The 26,577-nt window shown below is 44.2% G+C and overlaps 2 long non-coding RNA genes across 3 annotated transcripts; one reads left to right on the top strand and one right to left on the bottom strand.

The window, feature by feature from the left end:
• Window positions 1-709: 709 nt before the first annotated feature.
• On the bottom strand, window positions 710-16,680 carry LOC132210136 (uncharacterized). 2 transcript variants are annotated; one of them, XR_009446352.1, is made up of 5 exons: window positions 16,292-16,680; window positions 14,486-14,607; window positions 12,497-12,650; window positions 7,432-7,528; window positions 710-1,586 (listed from the first exon to the last, which is right to left on the bottom strand). It is a non-coding gene; the product is annotated as an uncharacterized LOC132210136 (long non-coding RNA). The 2 variants fall into 2 exon arrangements; XR_009446351.1 differs by lacking the exon at window positions 14,486-14,607 and having other exon boundaries at window positions 16,292-16,559.
• Window positions 16,681-22,813: 6,133 nt separating this feature from the next.
• Window positions 22,814-24,751, top strand: LOC132210137 (uncharacterized). Its single transcript, XR_009446353.1, has 3 exons — window positions 22,814-23,855; window positions 24,183-24,431; window positions 24,664-24,751. It is a non-coding gene; the product is annotated as an uncharacterized LOC132210137 (long non-coding RNA).
• Window positions 24,752-26,577: the final 1,826 nt, after the last annotated feature.

Genomic DNA, 26,577 nt, shown 5'->3' with positions numbered 1-26,577 from the left:
GAAGATGGCCATTCAGTCAATATCAACCCTGCAAAGAGCATCCCACCCAGTCTCACACCCTACCCTATGCCTGCATTTTGCACACAAGATACTATGGGCAATTTAGCATAGTCAATCTACATAATTTGCACAGTTTTGGACAGTGGGAGGAAACCAGAGCATCTGGAGGAAACTCACGCAGACAGTGTCTGGGTAAGACACTCTTTGACAGGTCAGTGCGGACATGATGGGCTAAATGGTCTGCTCCCACACTGGAGGGATTCTATGATCTCCAGCAACAAGCCCAAAACACATGGTTTTTGAATCTACTATAACAATGTGTGGAGCTGGATGAACACAACAGGTCAAGCAGCATCTCAGGAGCACAAAAGCTGACGTTTCAGGCCTTGACCCTTCTCTAGGCCCGAAAAGTCAGCTTTTATGCTCCCGAGATGCTGCTTGGCCTGCTGCGTTCATCCAGCTCCACACTTCGTTGTCTTGGATTCTCCAGCATCTGCAGTTCCCATTATCACTGATGATATTTTTGATTCTACTGTTAGCTATATTCAAACCAATCAACTTATTCAGAAATTTGCTGGTAGTTAACCAGTCCTGATGAACCAGCAAGTCCCTTTTCACATATCGTGCAGGTGGATAGTCTTTAGTCAGTGCGAATGTGTCGACGTGTTGTGACAACGTGACTATTTCCAAGCTCTACCTTACACAACTGTTAGTGTGACATTTTATTCACAATACCAGCACCTTTAATTGAGCAGGGATCGGTAACATCTGTACAAACAGCCCAAAACCATGGTTCATTTGATAGTGAGAGTGACAGCAAAGTTCTTCAACTGTGGTTGTCTGTGAACTCGCTGGTGTGTTAACAGTTTGGATGACAATGAATCCCTTCCCACACTCAGAGCTCATGAAAGGTCTCTCCCCAGAGTGAACTCGCTGGTGTATCAGCGGGGAATTCGAATCAGCAAAGCCTTTCCCTCATGCAGAACACGTCAATGGTCTCTCTCCAGTGTGACTCTGGTGGTCAGTTTCTAGCTGGGATGGATGAAGAAATTCCTTCCTGCAATCTGCACATTTCCACACTGTCTCCCAGTGTCACTGCACTGGTGTTCGGACATTTCAGATGAATCTTCACAGACTCTTCAACACACACACCATGTGCATTTCTCCCCAATGTGAGTGCTGCGTTTTCCTTCAATGTTCAAAATCCTGAGATAATTGGGTTGTGATAAACAAAGTGACCGTCAGACCTGGATGTGGACCTGTTTAAATTCTCCAACTGCAGACTATACTTTCAAACAGAAAGTTAAGTGTAGCGAGTAAGAAACCAGAAGGACACAGATTGTGAAACTGAGAAATTCTCTGGGCATGTGTGGAGCGATACTTGGGGAAAATGCTGGATCACCATTAGAACAAATTCATTCATAAATATCCTCCAGGTAAGGGATCCAGTCAGTGTTTGCATAAAACTACCAAAAGAGAGAGGTGGGGGAGCCAGCGAGGAAGGACAGTCATTGTATAGATCTGTAACTCAACCTTTCGATCCCTCTGAAAGACGAAGAATAGTGCAGAAGTAAAATTGTGGAAATCTGAAATGAAAACAAAAAATGCTTCATCAGCATTCTACAGCACAAAACAATCCCTTTGGTCCCAGTTGTCCACGCTGACTAGATATCCCAAATTAATCTAATCCCATTTGCAAGCATTTGACCTATATTCTGCTACACCCTTCCTATTCACATACAACATTTAAAAGGTATCTGGATGGATAACTGTACCAGCTTCCACCAGTTCCTCTGGCAGCTCATTCTACACAGGCGCCACCCACTTTCCCTTTTAAAAAAAAAACAAATTCGCTGGAAAAGCTCAGCAGGCCTGTAGCATCTGTTAAGGAGGAAAAAAAGTTAACATTTCAGGACCGGTGACCCTTCCTCAGAACCCAAAACTCTTCTCTCCTCCACAGATGCTGCCAAACCTGCTAGGCTTTTCCAGCAAATTTGTTTTTTTTTTTCCAGATTTAAGGCATCTGCAGTTCTTTTGGTTCCCTTTTAAGACTTTCCCTCTCAGCTTAAGCCAATGTTATTAGCTCTAGTCTCCCCTAACCTGGGAAAACAATCTTGGCCATTCACCCTACGCCCACCATAATTTTAACAACCTCTAATAAGGTCTCCCCTCAGCCTTCAATGCTCCAGGGAAAATAGACCCAGCATATTCAACTTCTCCCTACAGCTCAAAATTCCACCTCTTGCAACATCCTTGTAAATCTTTTCTGCACCCTGCCAAGTTTAACAGCATCATTCCTATAGCAGGGAGACCAGAACTGAACACAGTATTCCAAAAGCAGCATAATCAATGCCTTGTTCAGCCTATAACATTGACCTCCCAACTCCTACGCTCAACGCACTGACCTATAAATGCAAGCATAGCAAATATCATCTTCACTACCTTCTGTACCTGCAATCCACCTTCAAGGAACTGTGCACATGCACCCCAAGGAGTCCGTGTTGCATAACAGTCCCCAGGGCCTCATCATTAACTGTTTAAGTCCTGCGCTGATTTGCATTACCATAATGCAAATCGCTCACATTTATCTGAACTAAACTTATTTCTATCACGCCTTGGCACATCAACCCATGTGATTATGTTCCCATTGTGCTTGGAAAGTAAACGCCTTTGCTGTCTACTACAACAACAATTTTAGTGTCATCTGCAAACTTACTAACCATTCCTCCAATATTCATTCCGCATGATTTGCATCAATGATTAAAAAAAAGCAGTGGACCCAGCACCGATCCTTGCAGCACACTGCTGTTCATAGTCATCTAGACTGAATCCACTCTCCCCCAGCTGACCATGATCTTGTCTCCTACCTTCAAGCCAATTTTGTTTCAAATAGCTAACTCTCCCTGGGTTCCATTTGATCTAATCTTGCTAACCAATCCGTCATGTGGAGCTTTGGTGAATGCCTTGCTGAAGTCCATAATAGACAATGTCCACTGCTTTGCCTTCTTCAATCTTCTTTGTCACTTCTTCAAAAAACTCAATCAAGTTAGTGAGACAAGATTTCCTACTCACAAAGCTATGTTGACTACCCCTAATCAGTCTTTGCTTCTCTAAACACATGCAAATCCTGTCCCTCAGAATCCCCACCAGCAACTTACCCACCACTGACATCAGGCTCAACGGTCGATGGTCCCATGGCTTTTCCTTAAAGAATGACACCACATTAGCCACCCGGCCTTCTGGCACTTCACTAGTGTCAGTGATACAAATACCTCAGCAAGGGGCCAGCAATTACTTCCCCAGCTTCTCCCAGAGTTTGTGGGTAACACCTGATCAGGTGCCAGGAACCTATCCACCTTTATGCATTTTAAGACATCCGGCACCTAGATCTCTGTAATATAGACACTTCTCACGACTCACTATTTAATGTTTCCAAGCTCTCTCACTTCCATATCCTTCTCTGCAGTAAATACTAATGCGAAATACTCATTCACGATCTCAGCCTGCAGTTCCACACAGACAGCCTTGTTGATCTTTAAAGGGGCCCTATTTTCTCCCTAGTTGCTTTTTTGTCCCAAATGAAGTTTCAGAATCTCTTGGGACTCCCCTTAACTTGATTTGCCAAAGATAGCTCATGTCTCCTTTTTGCCGTCCTGATTTCTCAAGTATACTCCTACTGCCCTTGTACTTCGAGGGATTGACCTAATTCCTGCTGTCAATACCCGACATGTGCTGCCGCCTTTTTCTTGACCACAGCCTCAATTTCTCCAGTCAGCCAGTATCCCCTACATTTACCAGCCTTGCCCTTCACATGAACAGGAACATATTGTGTCTGGGCTCTCCTTATTTTAGTTTTGAAGACCTCCCACGTTCCAAGCATTCCTTGACCTGCATATTACCTCTCTGGATCATCTTTTGCAAGTTCTTGCCCAACAATGTCAAAGTTGGCCTTACTCCAATTTAGAATTTTGAAATGTATATTAAATAAATAAGTTTTATTTTAAACTGATCACATCTGCCTGCATCTGGCATATACTCCTCTAAACCTCTCTTGTCTATGTCCTAATTCAAATGTCTTTTAAACAACGTGGCTGTACCTGTATCTGCCACTTCCTCTGAAAGTTTGTTCCACACATGGACAACTCCGTAAAAATAAAAGTTTCCCTCATGTCTTTTTAAATATGTCTTTCTCCTCTCACCTTACACACATGTCCGCTTGTCTTGAAATCAGCCAACCTTGTGAATAAACCCTTGCTATTTGCATAATCTGTGCCCTCATGATTTTATGAACCTCCAAGGCCACTCGTTAACCCATTATGCTGCAGTGAGAAAAGTGCCAGCTTTGGCCATCTATTTGATAATCAAGCCCTCCATTCCTGGCAACATCCCAGCAAGTCTATTCTGAATTGTCTCCAGTTTAATAATAATGTCCTTCCTGTAACAGGGCGACCAGAGCTGCACACAATACCTCAAATGAAGCCAAAACAATGTCCTGTACAACCTCAACATAACATCCCAACTCTGAGACTCTAAGGTCTGAGCAATGAAAGCAAGTGAGCTAAACAACTTATTAATCACTCTGTCTACTTGTCTACATAAACTTCAAAGAATTATGCACTTGAATCTCAGCATTTCTCTGTTCCACAACACTACCCTGGGTGCAACCATCAATTGTGCAAGTCCTACCCTGTTCATTTCACCAAAATACAATGTCTCACATTTATTCAAATTGAACTTGATCCTCCACTCCTCAACCCATTGACATAATTGATCAAGATCTTGCTGTCATCTTCGATAACCTTCACTGACCACTATACCAACATTTCATACCACTAATTCTAGTATCATCTGCAAACTTACTAATCTTGTCCCTTAAATTCTCATCCAAATCATTAATATAAATGAGAAACAAAAGTGGACCCTGTGCCAAATGCTGTGGAACATGCTGGTCACAGAACTCCACTCTGAAAAATCCTCCAGCACCACCGTCTCTCCTCCAACTGAGCCAATTCCGCTTCCAATTAGCAAGCTCTTCCTGAATCACATGTGATCCAACTTTATGCATCAGTCTACCATGTGGAATCATGTCAAAGGCTTTACTCTCACTCTGGGAGGTGCTGCAAAACTGAAACAATTCCCCCACCATTTGCCCATCATTCCTTGAAAAGTTAAATCCCAACTCTTTTTTGAGAATAACTGCTAAATCTGCATCCAGCTGCCATTCAGACTGTTCCAGATCCTGGGAACTTGCTGAGTCAAACACTCTTCACATTTTCACCCTGCATTTTTTGCCAATTATCTGAATGTTGTACTCCACGGTTCTCCATGGAGAATTACCCGAGCTTCTGTTCACTCTCTCCAAACCAGAGACCCATCAATTTTAAGATAATAAAATGTGAGGCTGGATGAACACAGCAGGCCAAGCAGCATCTCAGGAGCACAAAAGCTGACGTTTCGGGCCTAGACCCTTCATCAGAGAGCTCTCTGATGAAGGGTCTAGGCCCGAAACGTCAGCTTTTGTGCTCCTGAGATGCTGCTTGGCCTGCTGTGTTCATCCAGCCTCACATTTTATTATCTTGGAATCTCCAGCATCTGCAGTTCCCATTATCTCTGATACTATTTTACCCATCAATTTTAATTGACTTATGGGATGTGGCCTTTGCTGCACAGGCTAATATTGATTTCCACTTTTATTCGATTTGGAGAAAGTGGTACTTTCTATTACTGCTGCACTCCATCTCCTGGAAGTACACCACTGTGCTGTTATGATGATAATCCACCCTGGAGCCTCACTACCCTCCCTACTGCAGGAATCATACCTCAGACCTCACCACCCTCCAGATCATGCCCTCAAGCCTCACTACCTGCATTGTTGCAGGCATCATTCTCGAGTCTCAACACCCTTCACATCTGTGGAATCCCTCTCCAGCCTCATGACCTGCCTATCGTTGGAATCCCCCTCCAGCCTCAACTCACACCATCTATCTAGATTCCTCCAGTCTCACAGACCACCTTATCTGTCATCTGCTCCAGCCCACAAACTTCTTTAGCTCTCTAATTGTCTTTACCGTCACAAACTCCCTCTGTCTGGTCTCCTCCAGCCTCACAATCTTCCCCATTTCTGTAATCTCCTCCAAGCTCACTTTTCTCTATTTTTGTAGTCTTCTCCAGTCTCAGAACCCTTCCTGTCTCTCATATCATCCAGCCTCACAGATCAGTGACACAAGAACGATATTTCTTTCCTCTAATACAATCCTTATTTTTATTCATCCACATGATGGCGGCACTTTCAATTTCCTGGGCTTCAGGCCCCAGAATTGAAGTCAACCGCTTTACCTCTATACCTCACTTTTCTCCCGAAAACACTGACCAATCAGTCAGTCATTTAGTCTAATATCTCATTTTCTGAAATAACTTGAAATATTGCTGGGCATCTTCCTATGTGAAGAGTCTCGGAGGTCTACAGTACAGAAAAAGGCTTTGTGGCCCATACAGCCTGGGCTGGTTAAAAACCACACCCTAACTATTCTAATCTAATTTTCCAGCACTTGGCCCATACACTTGTCTGTGTTGGCATCACAAGTGTGCATCTAAATATGCCTTAAACGCTATGAGGATCTCGGTGCCTACCACCCTCACAGACAGTGAGGCTCAGTGCCATTGTCACAGCATGATGACATCACAGACAGGAACAGAGACGAGCTGAGTCTGTGCAAACCAAAGATCCCCCACACACTGTGAAGGATGGGAGGGTCCCTGATAGGGGAGAGAGGAGATTTAACAGAATGGTTTGTACGAAGAGGGTTTTTAGTTGCATGGATAGGGTTTTTTTTTAAAGTTTAATTTCATGTGACTTAGGCATTGCTGGTACATATTGAGAATATCCATCGACAATAGATGGACTCTCCTTCACAACCTCTCCCCTTGCCTGGGGTGTGGTAATCTTCAGGTTAAACCAGCCCTATGGTCAGGTAGGATAATGGTGACTTCACCTTAGGCACACAGTGATGCCACTTTGCCTCAGTGGTGTAGAGGGGAATGTTGAATGTGGTGGATGGGACACCACTCCGACACTGCTTCATCTGGAGGATGTTAACTTCCTTTAATATTGTTGGGGCTGTACTCATGCAGGTAAGTGGAAGTGAAAAGTGGATGAGTGCCTTACACACAAGAAGCAAACTGTCATTCGGTAATCAGGTGCTTGGGGAAACTGAGATTGATCTCCTTGTAACAAAGGATTTTGAGGGGACCTTTGATAGGAGGTGTTTACAAAAGATAAACATTAGAATGGTAAAACGTACACTCAACTGGCCATAAAAAAGGACTACAGGACATATATTGAAAGTTGTAGGAAAGATCTATTGAGAGAATGGAGTAATGAGAGAGAAATTTTACATGGCAAATGGGAATGAGCAGGAACACAATACTCACACACAATGGGAATATCCAGGTCCTGATGAATTGAGTAATTCTGTCAGAGTTTGGTGTTACAATTGAGCTTCCTACCTGAAAGTCCACTTGTAATATCCTGTAACACAAATTCAGAAAATCCATCACTGTCAGAGTAGAAATCCACAACATCCCCTCCTCCTGGCCGAGGGTAACTGTGCATTGTTCCTGCTGCACATTATTCCTTGTGGGAGTCAGCAGCTGATTCGAGGGATTTCTATTTGGGTTTCTAGGAATTTCCACATTGGGGCTTCATGTCACTGAACAGAACAACAGGTGTTTGACACAAGGCAAAGAATGGCCAAGATTTAGTGAGATGCAGGCAGCAGGATTTGCTTCCTTTTCTTTCCTTCTGTGCTGCTGCACTGCCACAATGAGACATCAGCTTTTCCGGCCCAATGCAACTTGATGAACAAGTTGTCTCGATTCTGAGAAATGGGCAGTCAGCTTCTCCTAGTCATTTGAAAAAACGCCCCTTAAAAAGGCAGCAATTACATATGTGTCATGTTGCCCAGTGCTCCCAACAAAAAGATGAGAAGAATGAGGGAGGATCTCATAAAAAGGGATAACAGTCAAGTTCCATGAGGGTTAGAGTTTATGGAGAGATATTGATAAATGGGCAATAAGTCGGCAAATGGAGTATAATTTGGGAAAACGTGAAGTTGCTATTTTTTGAGGACATGACCAAAGAACAGTGTTATTTAAAAATGTAAAAACTGTGGAAAACTGCAACACAAAAGGGATTCAGGAATAATTGTGCAGGAAGCATGAAGCGAGCACACAGTTGCAACAGGTAATCGGGAAGGGTCATGGGATGTTATCCTTATGTCAAGGTGTTTGCAGTAGAAGAGTTTGGAATACATGTCTTAGGACAAATGTACAACTTGCTGGCAAGACCACATCTGGAAGAATGCGAGCAGCTTTTTTGGTCCACTTATTCGAGCAAGTATATAACTTCACTGGAGGCATTTCAAAGAAGATGAACTAAGATGATCATTGGTTTGGAGGGATTATGTTTTAAGCTAAGACTAAACAGGTATGGAATATACTAACTAGATTTTTTTGAAGAATGAGAGATGTTCTAATTAAAAATAGAGGATTCTCAAGGGAGTTAACAGGATAAATGCTGAGGAAATATTTCTCATCGTGGGAGCAGATTCTTGATAAGGCAGAGAAGAGAGGGTTCTCTTTTGGAATTGTCAAGCTTAAGGCAACACAGACATGGGTAAGGGGTTTCAGTCGCGAATGAGCTGGAGAGAGGTGGAGAGAAGGAGCATTTTAGAGATTTAAATTTCTGGTATTTGTGATTGAAATGTACGGTAAGATGTTCATCTTGAGACCAGATATGAGAGCATTATTGAGAAGGGTGCAGTTCAGCCTCAGACAGTTCCCAATGAGAGGGATGGATTCAGTACAATAGTAAGGAAAAATAATTTGTAATAATAACTGAAGGCAATGTGTTTTACTATCACAAAGTGTTATTGGAGGAAATTTCAGCTAATCAAGTAGTGGAAGCATGATAAGCAGTTTTATAATTGAGTAACAGTGGAGCAAAGTGATGGAGACGAGTTAGATCTGAACATTGTAGAATACATGTGAAAGATCTCACCTCCTGGAAGTATGTTGGTGAGAAACAGCATGGGCCAAGGATAGATCCTTGAGGGACATTTACTACATGGATTTCAGACAGGAAAGAGAGATGGAGTGGGATTTTCCAATGACGGTGAGGTCGAACATTGGTTTTAAACAGAATGGGTGAGAAGGACATAACCAGAAAAGAGAAACAGACAGAACAAGTAACAATATCTGTGAATTGGCATGGGGGAAGAGGAGGAGGAGGAGAAATAAGAGTTGGAATATTTGTAGTTTAGTGAGAATAGGGCAAAGGGTTAAGATGAGCTCTGATAAGGCTTGACATGAAACTGGACAAAGATGCAAGTTTAAGCCTAAAACGAGGAGCAACATGCTAGGCAATTTGGTTTGGTGGGCTTGTGGAAGAGAGGGAAGCAGCAGAGGCAGCTGATTGGATTGTCTCAATCTTAGTGACATAGAAACTGCATGTGTCTCCTTCACTTGCTGTTGGAGCAGAGGATGGAGGAGACAGGATGATGGACAGTGTTTTGCAAAGAAACAATGCCTGTGTTAGTGATATTTAAAAATGAGTGAACAAACCTGATGACTAACTTTTATCCAGAATGTTAAAATGTACAACAGAAGTCCAGGTTCAAATCCTATCTCAGCAGATGGTGGAATTTGAATTCAATAAAAAAACTGGAAGAATCAACTGGTTGCCATGGCAACAATTGCTGATGACAGAGTGAAAAAAAAATCTAATGTCCTTCGGGGAAAGAAATTTGCCAACCTCAGCAAGCCACTCAGTTGCAAATCACTGCAAAGTTTCAACAAAGGAATGAAGCTGGGTGGCCCATTTGGCATCTACCAGGGAACTAGGAAAGACAACTGCAGAATCAGCCCTATCGGCCCCCCAAACTCCTGCTTAATAATATCTGGGGGCTAGTGGCAAAATTTGGAGAGCCGCTTCAAAGACGAGTCAAGGAACAGTGTCAGACTCATGGAAACATACCTGGCAAACAATGACACACACCACTATCATTGTCCTTAGTGAAGCCCTGTCCCAGCAGACGTGACAGCACAGTGCTATTCTGACCAGATTATTTGACCTGGGAGTACTCAACTTTGACTCTGACGCCTGGAAGTCTCACGGCTCCTGCTGATTACCATGTACCATCCTCCCTTGGTTGATAAATCAGCAGTAGTATTATCACTAGATTATTAATCCAGAGACCCAGGTAACATTCTGGGGACCTGGGTTCGCATCCTGCCATGGCAGATGGTGAAACATGAATTAAATAATGATCTGGAACTAAGATTCTCATGATGACCATGAAACCATTGCCAATTATCAGGAAAGACCCATCTGGTTCACTTATGCCCTTTCCGGAAATGTGCCATCCTTACCTGGTCTGGATGACATGTGACTCCAAACCCATAGTGATGTGCTTGACTCTTAACTGCCTTCCAGGTAATAAACGCTGGTCCAGCCAGCGATTTCCACATCCCAAGAGGGAATTTTAAGAAACAAAAAACTCCATCATGTTGAACAGCACTTGGAGAAAGCACTGTGAGTACACTTAGTGCTATTCACACTCGATGTCCACATCAGGAGTAGTTTGCAGGAGGATTACCAATCAGGCTGGTCGGGTCCTGAAGGACAAAGCTGCTTGGCTGGGACTGCAGCAGGTGCTGACGCACCAAACGGGGAAAATATAGCTGATCTCATCATCACCAATTTCCCAGCTGCAGAGGCATCTGTCCATGACAGGATTGTTAACAGCAACCAACACACAGTCCTGTGGAGACAAAGCCTCATCTTAAACTTGAGAATACCCCCCCATTGCGTTGGGTGGCACTAACTTCGGCGAAAAGGGACAGACTTGGAACAGACACAGGAGCTCAAAACCAGATATCTATGAGGCTTTGAGAGAGACTGCAACAGTAGCAGACCTTCTCTAGCACAATCTGTAACCTCATGGCCCAGCATATTCTACAGACAGCCATTGCCATTGATCCAGGGGACCAACACTGGTTAAACGGAGAGTATTGGAGGGCACACCAAGGGCAGCACCAGGCATACCTAAAAAATAAGGTGCCAACCTGGTAAAACCACCAAACAGGACTATCTGCATGCCAAATAGCATAAGCAGCAAGAGTTAGAGCTCAGCCACCCCATAACCAATAGATCAGATGCAAGCTCTGCAGTTCTGCCACACCCAGTCGTGAACGGTGATGGACAATTAAACAACTCACTGGAGGAAGAATGCCAAAAATCCCCATCTTTACCTGACACAGGAGCCCAACCTATCCATGCAAAAGACAAGTCTGCAGCAATCTTCAGCCAGAAGTGCCAACTGGATGATCCATCTCAGCCTTCTCCAGAGGTCCTCAACATCAGAGATGTGAGTTTTCATCCAATTTGATTCATTTCACATAATATTAAAGAAATGAATGAACAGTGCAAAGGTTATGGGCCCTGGCAACACTCTGACAATAGTAGCGATGACTAGTGCTCTACAGCTTGCTAGCATCCAAGCCAAACTATTTCAGTCCTGCTACAGCGCTGGCATCTATTGACAATTTGTGAAACTGCCCAGGTCTGATCAGCACAAAAACATTGAAAATCGAACCCGACCAATTTCCCCTCAAGCAATCTACTCTCTATCATCAGTAAAGTGATAGAAGGTGTTGTCACAGCAGTATTAAGCAGCACTTACTCAGCAGTAACCTGCTCAGTGACACCCAGTTTGGGCCATGGTGGGCACTCGGTTCCTGATCTTATTACAGACTTGATCCACAAATTCACAAACAGCTGAATTCCTGAGGTGAGGTGAGGGTAAACAGCAGAGCCCTGCACAAAAACCACTTATTTTCACTTCAGTGGAAGTGATCTGACAGTGACACCTTAGTATCAGCTCATCTGCTGAACCTCTCATCTATTCCTGTGTTATCTCTAGGCTTAACTACCCAAATTCACTGCCAGTTGGCCTCCCACATTCAACATCCCTGCAACCTCAAGAATACCTAAAATTCTGCTGCACACAAGTTCATTTGTACCAAGACCTGTTCACCATCACTGCTGTGCTCCCTGGCCCACAAAGGCTCCTATTTATAAGCAACAATTTAAAATTCTCACCCTTGATTTAATTCCTGGCTGTGATGAGCCCCATCTCCCTGCACCAAACAACCTTCAAGACTTCGATAACTCATTTAGTTCCAGACTCCAACAATGCGTTTAATCATCCCTTCACTATTGGAGGCTGTTTCTACAGTTGCCAGAAAACGTGATCTGGAATTCCCCTGATAAACCTCTTAGGTTTGCTTTCCTTGAGAGAGTCAGGAAAACCTGTAGATTTGGTAACTTTTTGGTCACCTGACCTAATATGGCCTTATGTCAAAAGTTTGTTGATAATATTTTTGTGAAATTATAAAACATGATAAAAATACAAATAGTTTGTTGATTTGGACATACACCATTAGCTCTTCAGTATCGCTAGATGAATGATCTGTAACTTCTCAAATGGAGCATTGTGAGAGCACCTTTATCATACAAACTGCAGCAGCACACGAAAGTTAAACATCACCTTCTCCACAGGTAACAGGGCTTTGGCAACGATCGCTGGTATCTGTGGAAGGAGAAACACAGTAAATGTTGCAGAAGTGCAAAATGAATGACACAGATAAAAACGCTGTAGAATTTGGTGGTCTGAAATGGAAGAAAAATACACTCTCTTTCTGGGAAAATATTTCCTGACTGTGAAAGATACCATTCAAAAATTAATCTGCTAAGAGAGCAGCACATGGTCAGGGGGTGGGCAGCAGTGGAAAATTTATTTACAAAAAAGGTACAAGGAAATTACAGTAAAATACTACAGAGATCAAATCTATCCATCATTACAGACTGAAGAGATTAGACACCAACAAAGGTGATCAGGGAGCACAGAAGTGAGCAAGAGCAGTGTGAGCTGCTATGATCCAACAGTCTGGGAAAAAAAATCCATAAGAAACAAACATTTCTCTTGGATAAGAGATAATAGGAACTGCAGATGCTGGAGAATCCAAGATAACAAGGTGTGGAGCTGGATGAACACAGCAGGCCAAGGAGCATCTTCGGAGCAGGAAAGCTGACGTTTTGGGCCTGGACACTTCATCAGAAATGGGGGAGGGGAAGAGGATTCTGAACGAAATAGGGAGAGAGGGGGAGACAGATCAAAAATGGAGAGAAAAGATATTTGGAGAGGAGACAGACAAGTTAAAGAGGCGGGCATGGAGCAGGTAAAGATGAGGAGAGGTGGGGAGGTAGGGAGGTGATAGGTCAGTCCAGGCAGGACAGACAGGTCAAGGGGGTGGGATGAAGTTAGTAAGCAGGAAATAGGGGTGCAGCTTGAGGTGGGAGGAGGCGATAGGAGAGAGGAAGAACAGGTTAGGGAGGCAGGGACAAGCTGGGCTAGTTTTGGGATGCAGTTGGGGGGAGGGGAGATTTTGAGGCTTCTGAAATCCACATGGACACCATTGGGCTGCAGGGTTCCCAGGCAGAATATGTGTTGCTGTTCCTGCAACCCTTGGGTGGCATCATTGTGGCACTGCAGGTGGCCCAGGATGGACATGTCATCTGAGGAATGGGATGGGGAGTTGAAATGGTTCGCGACCGGGAGGTGCAGTTGTTTCTTGCGAACTGAGCGTAGGTGTTCTGCAAAGCAGTCCCCAAGCCTCCGCTTGGTTTCTGCAATGTAGAGGAGGCCACAACGGGTAGAGGGGATGCAGTATACCACATTAGCAGATGTGCAGGTGAACATCTGCTCGATGTAGAAAGTCTTCTTGGGGCCTGGGATGGGGGGGGCGGGGGTAGAAGAGATAGGAGGTGTGGAGGCAAGTGTAGCACTTCCTTTGGTTGCAGGGGAAGGTGCTGGGAGTAGTGGGGTTGGAGGGCAGTGTGGAGCGGACAAGGGAGTCACGGAGAGACTGGTCTCTCCGGAAGGCAAGCAAGGGTGGGGAGGGAAAAATGTCTTTGATGGTGAGGTCGGATTGCTGATGGCGGAAGTGTCAGAGGATGACGTGTTCGATCCGGAGATTGGTGGAGTGGTATGTGAGGATGAGGGGGATTCTTTTTCAGTTGTTATTGCAGGGACAGGGTGCGAGGGAGGAGTTGTAGAAAAATGCAGGAGACACGGTCAAGGGTGTTCTTGACCACTCCGGTGGGGAGGTGGGGAGTGGAGTTGCGGTGCTTGAAAAACAAGGACATCATAGATGTACGGGAGTGGAATCCTGGGAGCAGATGCAGCAGAGGTGAAGCAATTGGGAATAGGAGATGGCATTTTTGCAGGACGGTGGGTGGGTGTGAGATGTTAATGTGATAACATCCCATTAATTTAAAGAAGTATAGAAATCAAAGTCTTTCATCTGCATTTGATTCCTATACAGAGACTTTGATTTATAGAAGTAAAGTCTTTTATCTACTCACATCGGTATGCAGACACTGCCCTGAAGCTTCCTGCCCAGCTAGGAATTCAGTGTAAAGCTTTTGTAACTCCTTATCTTCTCACACATCGGCATGCAGACACTGTCTTAAGTTTCCTGACTGAACTGAAATTAGAATCAATCTGTATCAAATAGGGTTAGGTGGGGAAATTTTGTAAAGGTGTGAAACCTCTAAAGCATGTAACTTCTGTCGCTGACTAAGGGGCCAGGGCACTGACTTTGTCCTAGCCAGACACACTGGCAACTTGAAATCACAATCTGTCCCGGACAACAACTCAAAATCACCACCTGCTATGAGCAGCTACTTCACAAGCAATCGATACTATATCCTGGTCTTTTATGTTGTCGATGTAATAATTGCTTGGTATCCTGTTTTTGTCTGTTGTAGTAATTGTTTTATGTATCATGTCATTGGAGGTTGTGAAATCGTTTTCTGTATCATGTCTTTTGTAAAGTATAAAAAGCAGGGACTGTCCGGGGAGAACTCCTTGTGAGACTTTGCACTGTGTGCCGGGTTGAGTACAGTGATTCTTCACAGCTTGTACTTGCTTGGTAAGAAAATGATTGGCGTTTTTCTAAACAGGTCAGTGTCTTGTTATTGCAGCACGTCCGTGAGGGTCTCCGAAAACAAACTTGACAGGTGGGAGGAGGTGTATTCTAGGTAGCTGTGGGAGTCAGTGGGCTTGAAATATATATCGGTTTTGAGATTGTTCCCCAAGATGGAAATAGAGGACCAGGAAGGTGAGAGAGGTGGTTAGAGATGGTCCAGGTGAACTTAACGTTGGGGTGGAAGGTGTTGGTGAAGTGGGCGAACTGTTCGAGCTCCTCATAGGAGCACGAGGCAGCGCCGATACAGTCATCCATGTACTGGAGGAAGAGGTACGGAAGAGGGATTGTTCCAACAAAGAGGCAGGCAAAGCTTGGGCCCATGCAGGTACCCATGGCCACCCCCTTTGTCTGTAGGCAGTGGGACGAGTTCACCGAAGCACATAATGGGGTCAGTGGAGGGGAACTGGTCAGACCTGCAGGACAGGAAATAGCGTAGGGCTTTGAGGCCATCTGTATGGGGTAGGCAGGTGCTAATGTGGTATACTGCACCGCTGCACCCGTTCTGGCCTCCTCTACATCAGGGAAACCAAGCAGAGGCTTGGGGACCACTTTACAGAACACCTACACTCAGTTCGCAATAAACAATTGCTCATCCCCACCTCCCTAACCTGCTCTTCCTCTCACCTATCCCCTCCTCCCATCTCAAGCCACACCCCCATTTCCTACTTGCTAACCTCATCCCACCCCTTTGACTTGTTGGTCCTCCATAGACTGACCCATCCCCTCCCCACCTACACTCACCTTTACCTGCTCCATCCCCACCTCTTTAACTTGTCTGTCTCCTCTCCACTTGTCTCCCACTCTCTCCCTGTTTGTTTCAGCATCCCCTTCCCCTCCCCCATTTCTGAAGGGTGTGGGCCCGAATACGTCAGTTTTCCTGTTTCTCTGATGCTGCCTGTCCTGTTGTGTTCCTCCAGCTTCACCCCCGGCCCTTTTAAAGTTTCAAAGCTGTCGCGCATGCGCCCCGCGGATCACTGCCCCAAATAAAGATGGTGACGGTCACACGGGCCTATCGCCATCTGAGGCGTTGATTTGTTTTCTGCAAACGTGAGTCTGGGAGTTTCAAATGGGTGTGTTTTCCGACGTGCACTAACTGTTTGTAAAACTTCCAAACCCATACGAATATCACTTCCCTCCAGCTTTCTACCGTTTTGCTTTCTTTACTGTGGCCTGCTCTTACCTCAATTGCACAAATCTTGGTCTCAGCGAAGGATCTAGGCCCGAAACGTCAGCTTTCCTGCTCCTCTGATGCTGCTTGACCTGCTGTGTACATCCAGCTGCACACCGTGTTATCTCGGATTCTCCAGCATCTGCAGTTCCGGTTATCTCAGCGACTCTGCACCGCACTCGTGGATGATCACGTGGTTTTCACTGATCCCGCCCTCCCTTCATTCCGATTGGGCGACATCCGTCCGGTCATGCACGGCACACCTGTACTCTCTGATGAAGGGTCTAGGCCCGAAACGTCAGCTTTTGTGCTCCTGAGATGCTGCTTGGCCTGCTGTGTTCATCCAGCCTCACATTTTATTATCTTGGAATCTCCAGCATCTGCAGTTCCCATTATCTCTATACACCTGTACTCCTATTGGTCGCGCACTGACATCAATCAGCCAGACTTCACTGTGAGCTGGAGCATGCGCAGTGCTTTGTGTTATTGTTGGAAGCAAATGAACGTCGTCGCAATGTTGCATTTTGAGACGAATGAGACTGAAAACTGGATCTGTCTTTTTACCTTCACAGATGCTGCCAGACCTGCTGAGCTTTTCGAGCAACTTTGTTTTTGTTCCTGATTGACAACATCCCAGTTCTTTTGTTATTTTTTAACAAGTCGCGATTGAAAAGGCTTCCGGCAGCTCAAAGCTAAAGATACTCTTGATACCGCTCTGTCAGCCAATAGAGAAATAGCGGTGAAATAAGGGTAATAAATACAGGTCTAGCAGTCCTCAGGTAAGATGTAAAGAGAATAATTATGAATATGAAGAACACCACGTGGTGAAGTGGGGTGAGTGTTGTTCATATGAACTGTGATTGGGCAGAGAGGGAGGTTAATCAAAAAAGAACAAGCAGAAAAGAGATTCTCAAGAAAGGTCTGTGCAATGGAAAGCAACGAGAATCAGAAGATAAAAGCCCAACACAAGAAAAAGTTTGAAGACCGCGGCTGCAGAAACTCCAATAATTTGTTTCACTGCTTGACTTAAGCAGTATAATCCACATTCAACTGTAAGTAGCTGTCTGAGTTTGTCACTGTAGTTTACTTCATAACAGATAAACTCCACACTTTGTCTCAATAAAGCTGACAGTTGGTTCACCAATTAGTTCTGCTGCCAAGTCCGTTCTTGTTTGAAAAGGGGTATAGATCACATTTAAATAGACAATGAAAAATGTCAATCCAGGCTGGGAGCAAAATTCTACTCCCTCGCCACTGACTCCATCCCTGCCCCTGGTAACTGGCAGGTAACACACTGGTCACAGTCAGGGTGCAATATTTCACCCCAAGATGAGCTTCTAACCACATTACTCACCCCCACACTCATTATCACAAAGACCACATACAATTTCAACCTCAACAGCATCTCAGGTCATCTGCTGCTGAAACTCTCATCCATTCCTTTGCTACCTCTCGACTTAACTCCCCAAACACACTCCCGGCCGGCTTCTTAATACTACTTCCCTGAAATCTTGAACTGATCCAAAAATCTGCTGCCCATGTGTTTATTTTCACCGATTTTAACATCTTCAAGTTTTGCCATTCTGTGCTCACTAACATAAACATTTTCTCAGTGGCAAAGCACCAAGGTTTTGAAATTCATATCCTTATTTTGAAATTTTGGCATCACACCACTTTTTCGTTTGATAGTCCGTCCAGCTGCAAACCCCTCTGAGATATATCTGAAGAAGGGTCACTGGACACAAAACAGTAATGCTGCTCTCTCTCTCCACAAGCACTGCCAGATAAGCTGAGTTTTACATCAATTTCTGCTTGTGTTACAACTTTCAAGCATCTACTGTCCTTTTGCTTTTTTCTTCAAGACATTTGTTCTCCCTGACTTCCAACCTCCTGTGGATATCTGGTTTTAACTCCCACCTTTTTTATGTTTTCAGTTCCTAAGGCCACAAGCTCTTGAATTTACTCCCTAAACATCCCTGGTTTTCAAAGTCCCCTTGTTTGTTCAGGATATTCCTTGAAACCTACTTCTTTGGCCAGTTTTGGGTCACTTGTCCTAATAAGTACCTGGTATCAAATATTGTTTTGTGACAACCTTGTGTAATATGTCAGATCATTGGATTGAATCAAAAATGTGAAAACATTTAAATTGTTCTTTTGGAAAACATCACTAATCCTTCACGATCATTTGGTAACTCCTTACCTAATAGCATTGCAAGTGCGACTTCACCACATGACCTGCACTGGTTCAGAAAGGTCAAACATCAAGTTCTCCAGATGTAACTGAGGATTGGCAATAGTTACTGATACCTTTGGAGAGTGATCCAACGTTCGTGTATCTGGATATGGTGAATGAATAGACAATAGGTGCTGGAGTAGGCCATTCGACCCTTCGAGCCAGCACCACCATTCATTACGATCATGGCTGATCATCCACAATCAGTATCCTGTTCCTGCCTTATCCTCATAACCCTTGATTCCACTATCTTTAAGTGCTCTATCTATCTCTTTCTTGAAAGTATCCAGAGAGTTGGCCTCCACTGCCTTCTGGGGCAGTGCATTCCATATATCCATCGCTCTCTGGGTGAAGAAGTTTTTCCTCAACTCTGCTCTAAATAGCCTACCCCTTATTTTGAAACTGTGTCTTCTGTTCTGGACTCACCCATCAGCGGAAACATGCTTCCTGCCTCCAGAGTGTCCAATCCCTTAATAATCTTATACGCCTCAATCAGATCCCCTCTCATCCTTGTAAACTCAAGTGTATACAAGCCCAGTCGCTCCAATCTTTCAACATATGATAGTCCCGGACGCCATTCCAGGAATTGACCTCGTGAACCTACGCTGCACTCCCTGAATAGCCAGAATGTCCTTCCTCAAATTTGGAGACCAAAGCAGCACACAATACTCCAGGTGCGGTCTCACCAGGGCCCTGTACAGCTGCAGAAGGTCCTCTTTGCTCCTGTATTCAATTCCTCTTGTTATGAGGCCAGCATGCTATTAGCTTTCTTCACTGCTTGCTGTATGTGCATGCTTGCTTTCATTGACTGATGTACAAGAACACCTAGATCTCGTTGTACTTCCCTTTTACCGAACTTGACTGCATTGAGATAGTAATCTGCCTTCCTGTTCTTGCCACCAAAGTGTATAACCACACGTTTATCCACATTAAACTGCATCTGCCACGTATCCGTCCACTCACCTAGCTTGTCCAACTCACCCTGTATTCTCATAACATCCTCCTCACATTTCACACTGCCACCCAATTTTGTGTCATCAGCAAATTTGCTAATATTACTTCTAATGCCTTCGTCTATATCATTAATATATATCGTAAACAGCTGCGGTCCCAGCACTGAACCTTGTGGTACCCCACTGGTCACTGCCTGCCATTCTGAAAGGGACCCGTTTATCACTACATTTTGCTTCCTGTCAGCCAGCCAATTTTCAATCCAACTCAGTATTTTGCCCCCAGTACCATGTGCCCTAATTTTATTCACCAATCTCCTATGTGGGACTTTATCAAAGGCTTTCTGAAAGTCCAGGTACACTACATCCACTGGTTCTCCCTTATCCATCTTCATATGGACATGTTGCAGAACCTGTTGGGTGAGAGAAGTTCAGAAACAGAACAGCGATGGCTTCCTTCTGACTCGAGAGGGTCTAACTTTACTTTTTAATTGAAAAATCTTCAGGTTCATTTATAGTTCTTCACGGAGTATGAATTGTTGAACTTATTCAGCTGCATGTGTACAATAAATTTCTTCAGATGTGAGGTCAAAGAAATTCAAAACTATTCCTCATCCTCCCTCAGACTTTCTCTCACTGTTAAGGTGCCTACTCATGGACTTAGGGGATCCAGGTACATGATTATTTGAAGTTTCCATCCCATTTAGACAGTGGTTAAACAGTCTTTTGGCACGGCAGCCTTCATTGCTCAATTGTTTCAGTTTAGGAGTTGGGAAGTCATATTGAGGTTGCACAGGATGTTGATGAGACCTCTTCTGGAATACAATGTGCGGTTTCTGTCACACAATTACAGGAGGCATATCATGAAGCTGGCGAGCGTTAAGAAGAGGTTTACCAGGATGTTGCCTGGTATGGAATCTTTGATTTATAAAGAAAGGTTGGATAGACTTTGACTTTTCTTGCTGGTGCTTAGGAGGTTGAGAGGCGGCCTGTTAGAAGTTCATAAAATAATGAGACATGTAGATAGTATGAATTGTGGTCGTCATTTCCCAAGGATGGGAGATTTCAAGACTAGGGGATGTTTTTAAGTTGGGAGGAGATAATTTAATTTAAAAAAATGCAAGGCAGAACTTTGCAGTGGCTGTGAACAAAGCAATGGCAAGTTCCAGCAGAGAAACAGGTGGCAAAGAAACAGGTGACAGTGAAGCAGGCATGTGAGGGCTAATGTGTTTCGTTTGCCAGTGACATTCACCACTTCACAAAGTGGAGAACGTTGAAGTGCAGCAGCGACGGTGATTATTTTGCAGGATATTCACCTTGCAAATGGGTTTTCCGCCAGTATCCCTGATTACATCGCAATCGACAGGATGAAAGCTGCAGCAAGACGTGTGGAGCCAGTGGTGTAATTGATACGGCATCTGATTTTGAATTGGAAGTTTGGAATATTGTATCCTCTCTCACTCGAGTGAAGTTGACAGCTTTTCTACCCTTGCAAATTGACAGACACTCCCGAAGAGGAATGTCTGGCCAACGCTGTTTTTGTCAGGTTCCCAGCAGCTTAAGTGAATGGATTGCTGGGTTTTGGAAATTGAAAATTGAAATTAAAAGGTAAATGAGTAACTTGAGTGTGGGGCTACTTCAGCTCATTGTATATTTCATATCCCAGCTCATGGCAACAGTACCCATTGTCAGGAGAAACTGCATGTGTTCCACACAAAGCTGCCTTTTGCTGGGAAACCTTGTGTACAGCAGGAGAAGCGGCTAGAACACTGTGTGTATAAGACTGACACTGAGCCACACATCAAACGGTAAAGATAACAAGTAAAGTTGTAAACTTGCTCGCCCAGCTGGCTTGTTTTCGTTCAGACTTTTCGTCACCACGCAAGGTAACGTCATGAGTGAGACTTCCGAAGAAGCGATGTTGTTCTCCTCCACTTGAAATTTATACTGCCCGGTCTGTTCCGGCAACTTCTGTCATTTCGCATTCTGTTCTGTATGGGTTGCATATGGGGTCCAATTCTATTTGTTTGCCGACTGCATTATGGATTGAGAACCATGCCTCTAGGAATTCCCATGTGTGGCTATGTTTGGATTGCACTACTACGGTTATGTTGTCCCAGTTAAACTGATGGCCTTCATTATCCGGGTGTACTGATATTAGGGAAAGTTTGTCATGTCATTTTGCTGCCGGCTGATGTTCAAAATTAAAATTATCCGAGCCCCTCAAGGCACTGACCCGAGTTGTGATGTGCAAAGGACAACACACAAAGGAGGATCCTTGTGTGATTGATCCAATGTGATCTGTATGCCAGGGTAACAGTGAAGACTGGTCTTCAACACCCACATTGAACCTGGCTCCACTTGGCCTCCAGTCACCTCTCACAAACTACCATGGCACTTCACTTTTCCTGACCTCCCCTCTATTCTTGTTTTAAACTGATTGCACGCCAGGCAGTTTCAGCTGGCATTGCTGCTGTGGAACTGTAACATGGAGTGAATCGATTTTGACTGATCAATGACATAATTCTCCTTCTCAAGATCAGTCAGTATTTCAGATTTATTACTTTAAATGATAACCATGAACAGGCTACGACAGTAAAGGCACTGAATCGTAATCTCTGGACCAGCAGGAAAGATCAGTTTATGGCACTCAGGACACTGTCTGATTCGGCCTTGCATTCTCCCAACCTTCTGCACATGATGCCCCTCTGCTCTGTTTCGGTTTTGTTACGTCTTGATATATAATAGTCTCCAGTTATCTATTCTTTTGTTATTTCCAATGCATGAGACCCTCTTTCCATGTCTTTTTGGCTGGCTCCACAGCTCAGTGGTCAGAGCACTGGTCTCAGAAACAAGTGGTTGTGAGTTCGAGCCTGTGATAGTGTTTGTACATCCCCTGCTTCAATGGTCAAAAAGAGCCCTTTAAAAATTATCCGAAATTATAACAGTATCATTTCCTCCACAGGTCGGAAATGTGTTTGAATTTCCACATTGCTGTTTGTCCTTCCACTTGAGGAGCAGCATTTGGAATGGCAGGAAGCAGCTGACATCAGTGATGTTTGGCTGGAAGTACAAGGTGAAGCAGGAAAACTGCAGGTGAGCAATGGGGGAGGAGCACAAACCCAGGGCATCCATCAAATACTTCCATTTGTTGCTGTGAATAGGTTCTAGTTTTGGAGTCTGGAATGGGACAATAGAGCCAAGTGAGTGAAGTTCTGCTTTCTGGGGGTTGCTCTCTCCGAAAGCCTCTGGCACTCTCGGTGGAAGGTGTCCTTGTTAGTTTCCTTCTGTGGGTGAAAATGAGGGTCACTTCCCCGAGGGGGCATGGACACAGTCTTCCCACCTCAAACTTCAGTTTTGCTTGTTGGTTCCTCAAAGTGTTGACCCAGAAACCCGCACAGCACACACTTCATTGGGGAGACAATGGAGGTTGTTATCACTGGACACTTAATCCAGAGACCCAGATAGTACTTTGGGGACTTGTGTTTGAATCCCGTTGCAGCAGACGGCGGAATTTGAATTCAATACAAACCTGGAATTAAGCGTCTAATGATGAGCATGAATCTGTTGTCCTTTAAGGGAAGTAAACTGCCATTCTTGCTTACATGTAACTCCTGACCCACAGCAATGTGGTTGACTCTTAACTGCTCTCTGGACATTTAGGAATGTGTAATAAATATTACCCTAGCCAGTGATGCCCTCATCCCGTGAATGAATTTAAAAAGTACGTCAGGAATTCCTCCTGTATGCAATGATAACTGATTTGCTTTGCCCAATCTTTATGCAGACTGAAGTCACCTGACTCTTGAAGTCAGTGACCTTTCATCATAGTTAGAGCTCTCCCTTTCTGCTGGTGTCTTCAATTTCCTGTTTAGTGCCTTCTGCTAAAATTACCACACGAGTTAACTGGGGTGTATATACATCGACCACTGTCAATTTCTGTCCCTTGATGTTTCTAAACTGTACCCAGACTCCATTTCACCAGAACTGATATCCATTGTCATTACCATATTAATTTTATTCCGTAACCAGCAATGCTGACCTACCTCCTCCTCCTTGTCAGTCCTTCCAAGAAACTGAATACCCCTGGAGCCCAGCTTCAGACATCGTAGATATTTTGGTTTCTGATTTACCAAAACATCCTGGATTCTGGAAAAGTCTGAGTTCAGTAGAAATTAGCAGTTGTAACGCTGCTATGTAAGAAAGAAGGAGGAACAAAAATAAGGAATAAAGCCAGTTAACATTACTTCAATCAGTTGGGAAAGTGCTTAATAATGTCTCTTCATTAAGTATGTTTCAGCAATGCTTTTAAAACAAAAATCGTATCATCTGATTAAATCAACATGGTCAATCCAGAAGAAGACATTCCATGATGGAGACAGGGCAGTTGCAGGTAAGTTCAAGGTCACCCTGGGGCCAGGCATGTTTGACAATTTCATTCCTTTTTGACAGTCAAACAAGTGAGGTCGCAAAGAGGAAACCAACAGCTGCATAACACTTGGATTCCCAAGAGGCATTTTGTAGGGTGTCACACTGGTGGCTAATAGATAAGAGAAGGGCTCTGGAACTGAAGGTAATGTATGAGCATGAATAGAGAGTTGGTGAACATGCAGGACATAACAGTAAGTGTTGTTGTGACTGTGATGAGAGGAGTGCAAAGGATTCGAAGGTGAATATAAAGGTTAAATTAACCTCAGGGATGTTTTTCATGGACTTTCAGGACAGATGAGACCATCCATCCTCTTGACAGCTGACCAGCCAGTCTGGCCACCAAATAAATTAATAGACATATTGGTCACATGTGGGCAGGCCTCCTGGTGCATTCACCTCCATGGGCAATATACCAGGAAGGCTGTTCAGGGAAGATGGCGGAGATGGGAAACTGCATCCATGACATGATGCCCACGTTTACAAACAAGCCCTCCCGACATGACAACCGCGCACATGGAGATGAAGTGGAAAACAGCAGGTAACTGCTCGAACAGGTTTTGTGTTCTTTCTCAGGAAGGTTTTCTTTTAAAAAAGAATAAGCCCAGTGACGTCACAATGGTTTGCCTGTGATGTCATAAACACAAACAAGAATAAACAGTAACTGCTGTGTGTCCTCACTTCATGTTGAGACAACGTGAGGTGAACATTGCAGTATTGTAGCTCTGCAGTTTCAAGTGCGCATCGCTTATTTCTTTTCTTTCCCTCATCAGTGTAATTAGAACTAACACTAATTGAAGCGGAGGGAAAGGAGCAATACCTTCGTGGTATCACTGTTGGTTGTGAGAAGAGTTTTGAGGTAATTTGAATTCAATATATACTGGGCACTATTTGTAAAGAAATTGGATTTTAGTACGAATTTCAAAGACGGGAAAACTGGAAAAACGATGTGAATTTGGGGTAACCCGATTGAATTAATGCGTGTATGTTGTGGGTCGCAATGGTTCCAGTACTTGCCAAAACCAAAATTATATTGGCCACATTTTTGTGTCCGCTCTTTGATGGAGCAAAATGTTTCTTCTGGTCTTTGCTGAAGGTGATATTAGCAGGAAAAATGTTCATCTCGGATGACCACAAGATCCCATTATCACAACAATTCGCAAAAAAAACAAGAATGGAATTCTCCCGTATAAATCATCTACTATTTATCCCTCAGTGAATGTTGTTTCAATGGAAAAGCTAATCATTACCAATTGTTATTCATGAAAACGTGCTTTCTGCACATTAACCAGTGCCTTTCCTACATTACAGCAGCCAAAAAATAGTATTTAGATGAAAAAGGCCCTTTGGGAAATCATTCCAGATGTTCAAGGTGTTGGATTAGAGAAAAGCTTTGTTGAGTTTCATTTTGAACTGAAGTATCTGAAGGGTGATGTCCTGGCTGCTCAGTTGACAAGTTAAAATGTTAAATTGTTGAAGGAAGACCAAGTAGACAGTGAAGGCGCAAATGAATATTTGACATATGTAATGAGGCTGAAGTCAGCATATTTTTTGGTCTAGTATTTAAGTGTGATTGTACTTTCTCTTTTCATGTTGAATTTGGTTTTTACTTTTATGGTGTTTTCATTTGTCTTTTAGGTTTGACGATACTTCACCTTTCTCATTCCTCAGACTCCAACCCACTTTGATTCTGAAAGGTATGAGTTATCATTAATTTTTCACAAAGCACAAGCTTCAATCCAGTTCCTTGTCTCCCTGTGTTCAGTCAGGCATCGACTCACTTATTCCAGACCTCACATGGAAATTTGCCTTTAGAGACAATGGGAACTGCAGATGCTGGAGAATCCAAGATAACAAAGTGTGGAGCTGGATGAACACAGCAGGGAACTGCAGCAGCTTGGCCTGCTGTGTTCATCCAGCCCCACACTTTGTTATCTTGGAAATATTCCTGCTGCTTTGTTCCATTTGCTCATATTCATCAGTGACATATTAAATTAGATTACATTCCCTACGGTGTGGAAACAGGCCCTTCAGCCCAACAAGTCCAAACCGCCCCTTGAAGCATCCCACCCAGACCCATCTTCCATTCACCCACACACCCCTCAACACTACGGGCAAATTAGCATGGCCAATCCACCTAGCCGACACATCTTTGGACTGTGGGAGCACCCAGGCGAAACCCATGCAGACACGGGGAGAATATGCAAACTCCACACAGTCAGCCTGAGCCTGGAATCGAGCCCGGGTTCCTGGCACTGTGAGGCTGCAGTGCTAATCGCTGAGCCACCGTGCCTCCCGTATCCGACGAGATTAAAACAGCAGCGGTCCATGACACCTGTGAAAAGTAGTAGTTGTCAGCCTTGCATCAATGACAGCAGCCTGACCCTGGAGTCAGACAGTTCTCAGTGTAATATCACTGAGCACAATGAGGACTGATGTGGCAGCCCCCTTTTGCGACCTTGACAGACTGAGCAATAGGTGACCCGACATCTAACTGATGTCTCTACAGTTTCCCAGCTGTTTTCTCCCCACTCCCCACACCGGGTTCGGTCTCCCACTGGGCTGACTGTGTCCCACTCACTGGACTGCAGAAGTGTGGACTCTGAGAAGCTGACTGCCTTGGGTGTCCATCTGGCAGAGCCCATTACCCTGTATTAATGCCAGAGACTGCTCTTGGTGAACCTATC

This window comes from Stegostoma tigrinum, chromosome 11, assembly GCF_030684315.1.
Source record: "Stegostoma tigrinum isolate sSteTig4 chromosome 11, sSteTig4.hap1, whole genome shotgun sequence".
Taxonomy (NCBI): Eukaryota; Metazoa; Chordata; class Chondrichthyes; order Orectolobiformes; family Stegostomatidae; genus Stegostoma; species Stegostoma tigrinum.
Note: the sequence above shows the minus strand (reverse complement) of the source record. Positions and strands in the feature narration are given on the sequence as shown.